This window comes from Rattus norvegicus, chromosome 5 (assembly GCF_021556685.1).
Source record: "Rattus norvegicus strain SHRSP/BbbUtx chromosome 5, alternate assembly SHRSP_T2T, whole genome shotgun sequence".
Taxonomy (NCBI): domain Eukaryota; kingdom Metazoa; phylum Chordata; class Mammalia; order Rodentia; family Muridae; genus Rattus; species Rattus norvegicus.
This window is the reverse complement of record NC_141538.1, coordinates 115,150,535-115,162,861: the sequence shown is the minus strand read 5'-3', so window position 1 is coordinate 115,162,861 and position 12,327 is coordinate 115,150,535. Positions and strand designations below refer to the sequence as shown.

The 12,327-nt window shown below is 39.6% G+C and overlaps 1 long non-coding RNA gene across 1 annotated transcript; it reads left to right on the top strand.

The window, feature by feature from the left end:
• Nucleotides 1-4,392: 4,392 nt before the first annotated feature.
• LOC148005915 (uncharacterized) lies at nucleotides 4,393-5,537 on the top strand. The gene is made up of 2 exons (XR_015620982.1): nucleotides 4,393-4,504; nucleotides 4,724-5,537. It is a non-coding gene; the product is annotated as an uncharacterized LOC148005915 (long non-coding RNA).
• The last annotated feature ends 6,790 nt before the right edge of the window (nucleotides 5,538-12,327 follow it).

The window sequence follows — 12,327 nt, the reverse complement described above, 5'->3', positions numbered from 1 at the left end:
TTCTGTGCTCCAGGGACACAATTTTATCTTTGTTAACACATGTCAAGTATATCTAATAATGTTTTCCTTTTGATGTATGTAATTTGTAAGCTGTGGACTCCCGAGCAGTATTTAGTCTGTATTCACTTCTTCCTACTGCATAGCAGTCTGGCTTTTAGGCTAAAAGGGAGTAAATTTTTCTCTATTTAAATAAAGTTAAAATATGAAACCTTGACTGTCCAATATGAACCATAGTATCACTTAGACTAGTCTACTATTTAATTATACCAAAAGCTACATGAATTAATCTTAATCATTCCTATTTTTAAAAATATCAGCAATTAAAAATTGCACATTTTATTAATTTTTATTGGCTTTTTTATTGGCTATTTTATCTATTTACATTTCAAATGTTATCCCCTCCCCCATTTTCCCCTCTGGAGTCCCGCTGTCCCTTCCCCTCTCCTCCTGCCTCTATGAGAGTGTTCCTCCACCCACCCACCAACTCCCTTCCATCTCCCCAAATATCTTATTATTAAAAATGGTTTTGAGCGGAGATGAAATCTCCCAAATGAAGGAATTAAAAATAAGAACAGGATAAGGCAGAGAACCATTTTTCTTCCTAAAAACTTGCAATAAATTGAGATCAAGAAATATAACACATTGTGAAATAAATCAGAAGTCTTATGACATCTCTAATCTTTTATAACATGTTTTTGGACTTGATTTATATATTTAAAATAACTATCAAGGTATTCTTTAAATGCTAAAATATAAATCACAGACAAAGGCTTGATTTATATTAGTGGATGTGAGGGATGTGTCAAATGATTGCTGATTTTTGTAACATTCCCTGGACAGGGCGACAGATCCACAGAGCACAGGAGGAACGGCTGCTTCATGCGCCATCTGCTGACTTGTAGGTGCAGGCTGTCTCCGAAGACATGGTAGAAGCTTGATAGGAACTCGTACTTCTCTTTCGGATCTCTCCAGCTTTATTGAAATCTTCTGTGCAGGTCCCAGCCACTCCATGTCTCCATGGCAGATCAGATGCGGGTGGCTGTCTGCGAGGAGAGTATAGAACATGGAGCAGATTGTCTTCTTAGGTAAACCTTGGTTCTCTGATATTTCCCAATAATGACTACATCACCTGGCCATTAAGGCACCGCTGCAAACAGACAAACAAACAAACAAAAACAACAACAAAAAAACCACCGCCACCACCAACAACAACCAAAAAGGGCACCACTGCTCCATATTTTCCTCTTCCAATCTGAGGACCTTTTGTTGGTTTTGTGAACCATATCCATCCTCCTGGTCCTTTTGCATGGCTGTTGTCCTCCTCCTCTTCTGATCCTCCCGGTCTCCCCTTAAATATCACTGCCTTAAGAATCCTTTCTGATCTCCTTTCCTACAGAGATCCCCTTACCCACTGCCCTGTTCATTTCCTGACACTTTAAAAATAGTTCTTCCTAGAGTGTTCACTTCATTATTTGCAACAGTAGTGTGCTCTTAAAGGCAAGCAGTATGCACTCTAGAAAATTATTAGATAAGCAAATAAAGATCTGTAAGATTGCATTTGAAAAAAATTACCTGAATTTTAAAAAGTATGAGAAGCATTGCTTTAAATCAATGATTCTCATTCTTCCTTAATGCTGTGACCTTTTAATGCAAGTTTCTCATGTTGTGATTACCCCAATGAGATTATCTTCATTGCTACTTCATAACTGTAATTTTGCTGCTATTATTAATCACAATATAAATATCTGATATGCAAATGGACTTAGGCAATCCCTGTAAAATGGTTGTTTAATTCCCCAAACGGGTTGTGACCCACAGGTTGAGAACCACTGCTTTAAATGAAAATGTCCATAAACCCAGGAGATATTGTTACACATATAAGCTCCTTGTGATGGTTCAGTAAGCTGGCTGTAGGGTTCTGCACTAGAACTCACACTCATGGATGTTCTCAGTCTCCCTTTGTTTGCAGGTGCACACGGGCTGACACTCTGCAGATGCAAACGTGCCGTTGAAACAAAGCAAGAGTGCTGTGTGGCTCCCAGAGCCTTGCCTGGGCCTGCGTTTCCTCCTCTTCCACTCAAGACTCACGTTAGCAGGTAAGCTAGTGAAAGTGCGTGTAAGGCATGATAGGGACTTCCTTAAATAACACACATTTATATTAAAAGGCAAACAAATGAACCGATTATAAATATTAGACTTCTTGTGGCAGTGAATTGTGGTGCATAAGACACTGTGTTTATTCAGACACTGTCACATACCATGTTTTTAATTTATGTTTTAGCAATTGGTCTCAAACTTCTGTGGAACATTTTATTGTTTATGTAACATTTAGGGAAGAACACAGTACATGTAGTCAAGCGTCTAAATGACAGTGTGGAAAAGAAAGCTCAGAAATAATTGCAGTAGAGCCTCTACTGATGCGAGATAGATATTGCTTCAGAATGATTAACATAATGATTATTAATATTTAAGCTGCGCCATATAAATGTAAATGTCACACATTTTCCCCTTACAATGCAATCTCATTCAGTTAAAACTAATTAATTTGTTAATATTTTCTACTAGTCATCTACCATTTATCTAAAACACACTTGAAATAATTTCTAAACCTCATAAGAAGGAGGAAAGTAACTCACAATGAATCTTTTGTGTTTCTCTTGAGTCTTTTTCCTAAGACAAGTCAGTCAGTCAGTCAGTTTTGTCACCTTGCTGGCACAGTGTTAGTCTGCACTGGCATCTGTGTTATCTAGAGAGGACACTGACACACTCCAGGATAGCTTCCGCCCATAGAAGTTACCCACTAGTTGGAAGAACAAGAGACATATAGAAAAAAAAGCTGCCTGCATATGCTACATCGTTCAGTTCCTATTGTGTCTATGTGCCATACAGACACAGAGACACATTCATTTCTAGAAGAACAACAGTGTTAGCACACCAAGAGTTTCCATGTTCCTTTTGCTCAGTTTTCCCTAATCTTAATATCTTACATAGCCATAGTTACTAAACTGAGGTGTTACCGTTGGTACATTAACTAAATTGCATGTCTTTTCAGATGTAATGAGCTCTTTAAATAACGGGTATGTTTTCTTTCTGTTCCAGGGCCTAATATTATATTTAGCAAATATGTTTTCAAAATAGGATAAAATAGAATAAACACAGGATAAAATAGAAAAGAAAGATGGAGAGAATTTTATGAGCACTCAGCATCAGTACCATTAGTATTTAGTGTGTCCTCTTCCTTCTCCCGTGCACATTAACAAACACATTTTTAAGATCAGTTTTGACACCTACCTTTAAATATTTTTTTTGTATGTGTGTGACAGCATCTAACTGTGTAGCCTAAGCTGGCCTAGAACTTGTGTCATCGTACCAAAGCCTTTCAAGTGTCAGAATTACAGGAAGGTACTATTTTATATCGTCACCCACCTGCTTTTGAAACCTTTCAACGTGTGGATTCCAGGGGCGAACTTAGGTCATCACCTATAGTCGCAGATAAACTTCTCCACTGAACCATCTCAGCAACCTTCTATCTTTAATCATTTAGAAAATGACAGGGTCACCCTCTGTAGTTTTAGTTTGAAACACTTTTATGTGCGCAGCTTTTTAAAATATGGATATTCTTTTGGTTAACATTACTCATTCATTGTTCATTTCAATTTTTCTTTCTTGCAAATGATATATATCATGGTGATTTTTAGTACATGTCTATATTTTAACAGATCAAAAGGAAGAATATATCATGTGAGAATCTAGGAACCACCGCCCACTTGTTTTGTTTGATTTCAGACTTGACTAATATATTTAAGCTAAACTGAAAGCTGTGAAGTTGAAATGAACCTCCCTGCTTTTGGAGACCTGTTTCCCTGAGGGAAGGGAAGCGCCCTGAGGTCTTTAGCCTGAGGCAGCACAATGGGAATCTTTAGCATACACGTGCAGCTTCCAGCCTAAGCTTTCAGAGGTCTTCCAAGTGAGCTCTTGGAAGATTATCACAACTGATAGGTTTTAATATGTTTTGTCCTGTGACTAGGGATACCACTGCTTGGGCATTTCCTATGATTGGATATTTTTGCTTTCAGGGTTTTCCTGTTTCTAGACAACAGTCATCAGCATCAGAGAAGAAGGACTTGAATTGTCTCTGACTTTCAGAACAGGTAGTTCCTCTGCTCCTAGGCCCCTAGCCCTGTAGTGTTGAGATCTCTCCAGCTGTAGTCAGAGGCCATTCTGTCACACATGAAAGAAGCAGAATTGAGGCAAACATCTGGGATTCCTCCCACCGCCACTGCCACCTCAACCCCTCACTTCCAAGCCACAGGTCACAGTGGCTGGACATTGTGAGCTCACTCTTGCTATAAGGGGATACCCTTCCTGGACAAAAATGTGGAGAGTAGAGAAGTATTTGAAGTTAATTAAGCAGGCTTCGCCCATCCTGAATCCAGTACCAACCAGAAACCCTTTGACATTAAGTAACGCAGGCTCCATAGCCTGAGCTTTCTTGACGTTAAATGTAAGACGGCTATAGAGGTCAATCTGTCATTTGAATGATGTGAAAATGTCTGGTGTGGTCTCTGGCATACAGTGCACATTTGGATGAAAGTTTATTCAATGAAGGAGGGATGGATGGATGTACTTTCTAGCTGTTTGAACACCCCATGACTATTTGTGATAGGAAATATGATGAATATCAGAGAAATGAATTAAATATCCATTTGTTTCTCCCTCTCAGGGTTACAGACAACATAGACAAACTCCGGGGAGAATTTATTGGATGAATAGTCAAAGCCTGAGTTCTAGGAGCTGGAGCAGTGAGCAGGTTGATGCTACAAACTGGATCCCGGGGCTCCCGAAGCCGAGTCTAAGGACCTTTCCTCTGCAGCTGACGCCTTCACGCCTGGTCTTTGGTGACTTGTCATCAGCCCTCAGGAAGACAGGGCTGTGCCCTACAGCACGGACACCGATATCATCATTTCTCTGTATCAGGCACTTCTCAGGCAAAGGGAATGTTGGGAGAGGAATGCAGTTTTTAAAGTTTTTTTTTAAATTGATATATTTTATTTGAACTGTTATATAGTATAGAAACATTTTGTAGAACAGCAAATGTTATTAATTTAGAAAGCGGTTTACCATAAAAGAGAGACATGGAAAATATTCATGTGCTGGGCTGGAGGAGTGCTTGGCTGGTATGTGTGAGGTCCTGGGTTCAATCCCGAGGAAACCTCCTCCCCACAAAGGAAAAAAAAAAGCAGAAAATGTTACATGATGACATTTCAGAATTCACTGCAAGTTTTTGAAGGTTCTGTGGAGGATGATTGACATAAACTCCACATATTTGAAGGACATGGTTTGGTATATTTTGGCACATATTGTACACATCTGGAAAACTGCCACCTTGATGAAGATAATGAGTTTACCTCACCCCTGGATGTCTCCTTGTGCCTTTGCCTTTGTATTCCTTCCCTGGCCTTGCTGTTCCTAAGCGCCTACTGTTTATGTCCCCTGGATTGGCTTGCATTCTTTAGAGTAAATAGGATCATACAATGCATAGTTCTCTGTGTGGCTTTTCTAATCAGCACAGCTACTTGGAGACTCACCCATGCTGCAATGCATAGCACTGCTGTTTCTTTGTATGGATGACTAACGCTGAACGGAATATATGGCTTGCTTATCTGTTTACTAGTTGGCAGGCATTTTACTTATTTCTCTTTGGGGCTGTTACCATAAAAATGTTATGAGAATTTATGTGCAGGTGTTTACACACACACACACACACACACACACACACACACACCTTTTGTGTAAACTAGAAGTAGAATGACTAAGTCATACTGTAGATGTGTATTTAATGTTTTTATAAATTGCCTAGCAGTAGCGATTGCACCATTTTATATTCCTACCAGAAATGTCTGATATCTGCACTTGTTCCATATCTCCACAAACACATAGTATATGCCCAGCATTTACTTGGATAACAGTACTTTAGAAAGAGAAACAAGACAATTTAAAAAACAAAACAAAACAATGGAAACAGATGGAGAGGCTTACAGCCAAACATTAGATGGAGCTCAGGCACTTTTGTGGAAGAGATGGGGGAAGGATTGAGGGACTTGCAGAGGATAGGAACTCCACAGAAAGACCAACAGTGCCAACTAACCTGGATCCTTAGAGGCTCCCAGAGACTGAACCACCAACCAAAGAGCAATCGTGGGCTGGACCTAGGACCCTTGCACATATGTATCAGAAGTGCAACTCAGTCTTCATGCCGGTCCCTCAACAACTGGATCCAGGGCTGTCCCTGACTCTGTTGCCTGCCTGTGGATCCCATTCTGCTAACTGGGCTGTCCTTTCTGGCTTGTGAGAGGGTGCACCTCGTCCTGCTGTGACTTGATGAGCCAGGGTGGAAGGTGATGGTGGGGGGTATCTCTTCTCAGAGGAGACTGTGGGGGGGGGACTGGCAGGAGGGGGGGAACTTTTATTGGGATGTAAAGTGAGTATGTTAATTAATTAATTAAATTTAAATAACTTACCAAAGAAGATAAACAAATGGTGACAAACATATTTAAAGTATTTAGGTACCAAAGAAATGGGAAATTAAAACCGCAATGCTATGCTTATTCAAATGGTGATATGAAAATATAACTAATAATTTTATATTATTATGCTCAGATTATAGATGGAAAACTGGGTTCCGCAGAGTTAACTTAATCAAAACAGAATATTATGTTGCAGTCACTTAAAAGCTTTATAATCTCAGGTTTGAAAAGTGGGAATTTCCTTATTATTTAACTATTCCCTTTTCTGGGAAGCTAGGCTGCTCTAGTCACAGTGAATATTATGAAAGTTTTGCTATCCGTTAGGATAACACTGTTGCACACTGTAAAGATTGCCTTTGCATTGTTCAAATGCTGGTGGCAGATATGATCATGCCTTGCCTGGGTATTTTGTAAACACTCCCTGTCTCACCGTCTGATTGGTTTACTAAACCGCTGACACCTGTAGCAAAGGAGGAGAGAATAGGCAGGACTTCCAGCAGAGAGAGGAATGCTGGGAAAGACCAAAAGGCGGGAGATTTCTGCAGCCGGACACTGAGGAGAAGGAAAAGTGCCAAGGCTAGAGACTGAAAGATAATGTGCCACGTAACAGAATGTAGATTAGTATAATGGGATAATATAAGTGAGTTGGGAACAAGAGTAAGCTAATGCCTAAAGCTATTGTAAATGCCTTAGGGTTTTACTGCTGTGAACAGACACCATGACCAAAACAGCTCTTATAAGGACAACATTTAATTGGAGCTCGCTTAAGGGTTCAGAGGTTCAGTCAAGTATCATCAAGGCAGGAGTAGGCAGCGTCCAGGAAGGTATGGTGCAGGAAGAGCTTTAGGCTGCTAGAAGACTGGCTCCCACGTGGTTAAGAGGAGGGTCTCATTGCCCAGCCCCACAGTGACACACTTCCTCCAACAAGGGCACCCCTCCTAAGTGCCACTCCCTGGGCCAAGCATATTCAAACCACCACAATAAATAAATGTAAGTCTCTGTCATTATTCAAGAATGGGGCAGGCATGTTATAGCTGTCTAGTTATCCTGTCCAACATTCTTTGTCTGGATTCCTCTTGGAGAACTAGTCAGATTTGGGAAATATATGAAAATTTCACTGGTCCAACAAAGGTACCTAGTCTCCTTAAAACTATGACCCCTAAAAATCAAGTTTTTCTAAAGAGTCTTATGTAGCCCAGGCTAGCATCTACAGCTTTATACCTAAAAATTCTCTTGAACTCCTAATCCTTCTGGCTTCATATTCTGGCTGCACCGTCACCCAGTTTTATGTAGAATAAGGAGTTTAATACAAGACTTTGTGCATGCCAAGGTAACACTACCATGTGAAGTGCACCCTCAACTACTGTTTGTGTTTTTTAAATTGGATATTTTAAAATTTACTTACATTTCAAATGTTATCCCCTTTCATGGTTTCCCATCTATAAACTCCCTATCCAATCCCTCTTTCCCTTTCTTCTATGAGGGTGTTCCCCCACCCATCCACCCACCCCTTCTTACCTTCCTGCCCTGACATTCTCCTACACTGGGGGATCCAGGCTTGGCAGGACCCAGGGCTTCTCCTTCCAATGGTGCCCAACATGGCTATCCTCTGCTACATATGCAGCTGGAGTCATGTGTCTGTCCATGTGTAGCTTTTGGATGGTGGTTTAGTCCCTGGGAGCTCTGGTTAGTTGGTATTGTTTTTCTTATAGGGTTGCAAGCCACTTCAGTTCCTTCAATCCTTTCTCTAATTCCTCCAATGTGTACCCCAATTTTTAATAGGGTTATTTCATTCTCTGGAGTCTAACTTCTTGAGTTCTTTCTATATATTGGATATGTAGCCCTCTATTAGATGTGGGGTTGGTAAAGATCTTTCCCAATCTGTTGGTTGCTGTTTTGTCCTATTGACAGTGTCCTTTGCCTTAAAATTGCTTTCCAATTTTATGAGGTCCCATTAGTCGATTCCTGATGTTAGAGCATAAGCCATTGGTGTTTTGTTCAGGAGCATTCCCCCTGTGTCCATGAGTTTGAGGCTCTTCCCTATTTTCTCTTCAATTAGGCTAAGTATATCTGGTTTTATGTGGAGGTTCTTGATCCACTTGGACCTGAGCTTTGTGCAAAGAAGTAAGAATAGATCGATTTGCATTCTTCTACAGATGCCCTTAGTTGAACCAGCACCATTTGTTGAAAATGCTGTCTTTTTTTCACTAGATGGTTTCAGCTCCTTTGACAAAGATGAAGTGACCATATGTGTGTGGGCTTATTTCTGGGTCTTCAATTCTATTCTGTTGATATACCTGCCTCTCTCTGTATCAATACCATGCAATTTTTTTTTCATGAATGTTCTGTAATACTGCTTAAGTTCAGGGATGGCGATTTCCTCAGAAGTTCTTTTATTGTTGAGGATAGTTTTCACTATCCTGGGATTTTTGTTATTCCAAATGAATTTGCAAATTGCTCTTTCTATCTCTATGAAGAGTTGAATTGGAATATTGATGGGGATTGCATTGAATCTGTAGATTGCGTTTGGCAATGGATATTTTTACTGTATTAATCCTGCCAATCCATGAGCATGGGAGATCTTTCCATTGTCTGAGATCTTCTTTAACTTCTTTCATCAGAGACTTGAAATTTTTTTCATACAAATCTTTTACTTGCTTTCTAATTTTATGAGGTCCTATTTGTCGACTGTTGACCTTAGAGCATAAACCATTCGTGTTCTGTTCAGGGAAATTTTCCCCTGTGTGCATGTGTTCGGGGCTCTTTTTCACTCTCTCTTCTATTAGTTTGAGTGTATCTGTTTCTTTTTTTTTTTTTTTTTTTGGTTCTTTTTTTCGGAGCTGGGGACCGAACCCAGGGCCTTGCACTTCCTAGGTAAGCGCTCTACCACTGAGCTAAATCCCCAGCCCTGAGTGTATCTGGTTTTATGCGGAGGTCCTTGAGCCAGTTGGACTTGATGTTTGTATAATGTGATAAGAATGGATCAATTTGCATTCTTCTACATGCTGACCTCTAGTTGAACCAGCATCATTTGTTGAAAATGCTATCTTTTTTCCACTGGATGGTTTTTGCTCCTTTGTCAAAGATCAAGTGACCATAGGTGTGTGGGTTCATTTCTGGGTCTTCAATTCTATTCTGTAGGATAATGTCATTATGCAGGTGAAGGCAGGTACAAAATAGAACAAGGCCTGTCATTAGACGAGAAGGAAGGATGGGCGGAAGAAAAGTTTTAGAGAGAAGGAGACAAATCCAGGGAGGCATAGCAGCCGAGAGAACATGGAGGTGAATGTTAAGATTCCTCTCTGCACCTTTACAGATTGTTATGAATATTCTTAAGGGATGGATATGTACAGGGCTTTATATGTCTAGGTGAGCAATTATATCTTATCAACTGGATCAGAAGTTATTGTGTTCTTTCATGTGGCGATTTAATTGATTTTAAGAGAGTGTATGGTGGCTGGAGATACTGGGCTGCCATGGAATTGGGATGCATATTTCTGACATGGTGGCAACCTGCCTTTGGAACTAGATGGGTGGAAAGATTGTTGCCAGGCTCAGAGAGTACCCATTGACAATGTGATATGGGATGGAACAAAGCAGGTGAGATCCTTTGCTGACTGAGATGAAGATATCTAACAGATGTCTCGGGGCACTACGGTTCTGGCACTAGTGCTGGAAACCTCATTTATTATAATTTTACCACAACACTATTCCATTGATCTACCTGCCTGTCTCTGTACCAATACCATACAGTCTGTAATACAGTTTGAGGTCAGGGATGGTGATTCCCCCAGAAGGTCTTTTATTGTTGAGGATAGTTTTCACTATCCTGGGTTTTTTTGTTATTTTAAATGAATTTGCAAATTACTCTTTCTAGTCTATGAAGAATTGAGTTGGAATTTTGATGGGGTTGCATTGAATCTGTAGATTACTTTTGGCACGATGACCATTTTAAGTTTTTGAGTATGTTAATCCTGCCAATCCATGTGCATGGGAGATCTTTCCATCTTCTGAGATCTTCTCGGATTTCTTTCTCCAAAGACTTGAAGTTCTTGTCATATAGATCTTTTGCTTGCTTGGTTAGTTATTTGTGTTTTTATATGACAGATTTTAACTTGACTCATGCTCTACTCATTCTCAGCCATTTGATCTTGGGCAGATTTTTAAGTAAACAATTTTCAATTTGCTCCTTTGTAGATTGGAAATAGCTATCCTGATGTTGATGTTTTTAGGGCTAGAGGATCTTTCACATTTATATACATTTACTGCTATGTCCTATAGTTACTAGTCTCCCAGTGCTGATGTTACCACACCAATACTAATATATAAGCAGCATAAGAATATGTATGTTAAGCTTTGTACTTACTATCAAGCTCAAAACACCAATTCATTAGCTAATATCTTGCATATAAATGACTTTTTCTCTCCTTTAGGAAATGGTAATCTCTAGACAGACTATGACAATTCACTTTACAATAGTTACTGAGAAGTAAAGGAAATGTTCTTTTGAGGATAGCTATAGTTTCTATTGAGCCACATCCTTTGAGTTTTGGAGTTCAAGGATCAGACACATCGGAGTCACAGATTGCAGAGAATTCAAAGACAGCATGATACAGAACTGTGGAGCACTGCCCCTTATGCTCAGAAGACTGAAACCTGGTTGTAATTTTGTGGCCTTATCCTTCTCATCAGGCGTTCGCCCTTGGTAGATGTGCTTGCTTCATCCTCCACTTGCTGTACTACCACTGGCTCTTTCCCAGGCCTCTGGGAATGTTGCTATAGCTACCAGGAATACATTTTCTCCATTCTATTAGTTTTCTTGGAAATATGGCCAATGCTTTTGGTCAGTACTTGGGGACTGAAGTGAGGCTTCCTCCACACATCTGGATGTAAGATTATGAAAAGAGACAAATACACATCTTTAGTGGCTACCTCCAACAACTCAAGTAATCCATTTATGAGTTGGTCCTACAGAGCGCCTGAAATTCTGTTGTTTGGCACTACTGTTCTTATGCAAACCTCTCAAAACTGAGACTAATTGCTTTGCCACATTGCAAAACTGCCCTGTTTTCAAAACAACCTGGTCAGGAGATCTGTTAATGTCCCAGCTATGAATATATGAATAGAAAGTTATTGTTTGTCTCTCATGCAGTACAATTTATGTAGCATTTGACTGTGCTGGTTTAAGCATCCCCAACTTGACACTTGAATGTCGAAGGAGTGGAGATTATGATCTTCATCATACATCTTGTTCCTTAAACTCAAAGTGTTGACACATGTCTTTTTTGTGTAGCATTTTTTAATGCTGTCACTTTGCAGTACAACAAAATTATTTCTCTCACAATTTCACTTCAGAGTAAATGCATAACACTTTAGAGTAAAGATACTTAGCAACTTTGACGTTTTTCAAAGTGTGTCCACAGTCCACCCATTTTTTCATTTACTAAAAATGTGGTAAAATATGTATAACAATGTATATAACATTTTTTCACATTTGAAGTGGGTATTTCAGCATATTCAATAATTCATATTTTTATATAATCATGAACTTATTCCATATTATAACAACTTAAAGTCTATACCTACCTAGCAATAATTGCCACTTTTTTTGGCCACAGCTCCCACAATCCCTGTTCCACTTTATGTAATTGACTTTCTTTTTATTTCATTCAGTCGGTTCATTCAGATCTGCCTTTTTAGTTTCCGTTTCAATTCATGTTGACAAATCAGAAACAGTGTGGAAAACAGAAAAAGGAACCTATGTACACTGTTGGTGGGAATGTGAACTAGAAAGATTATG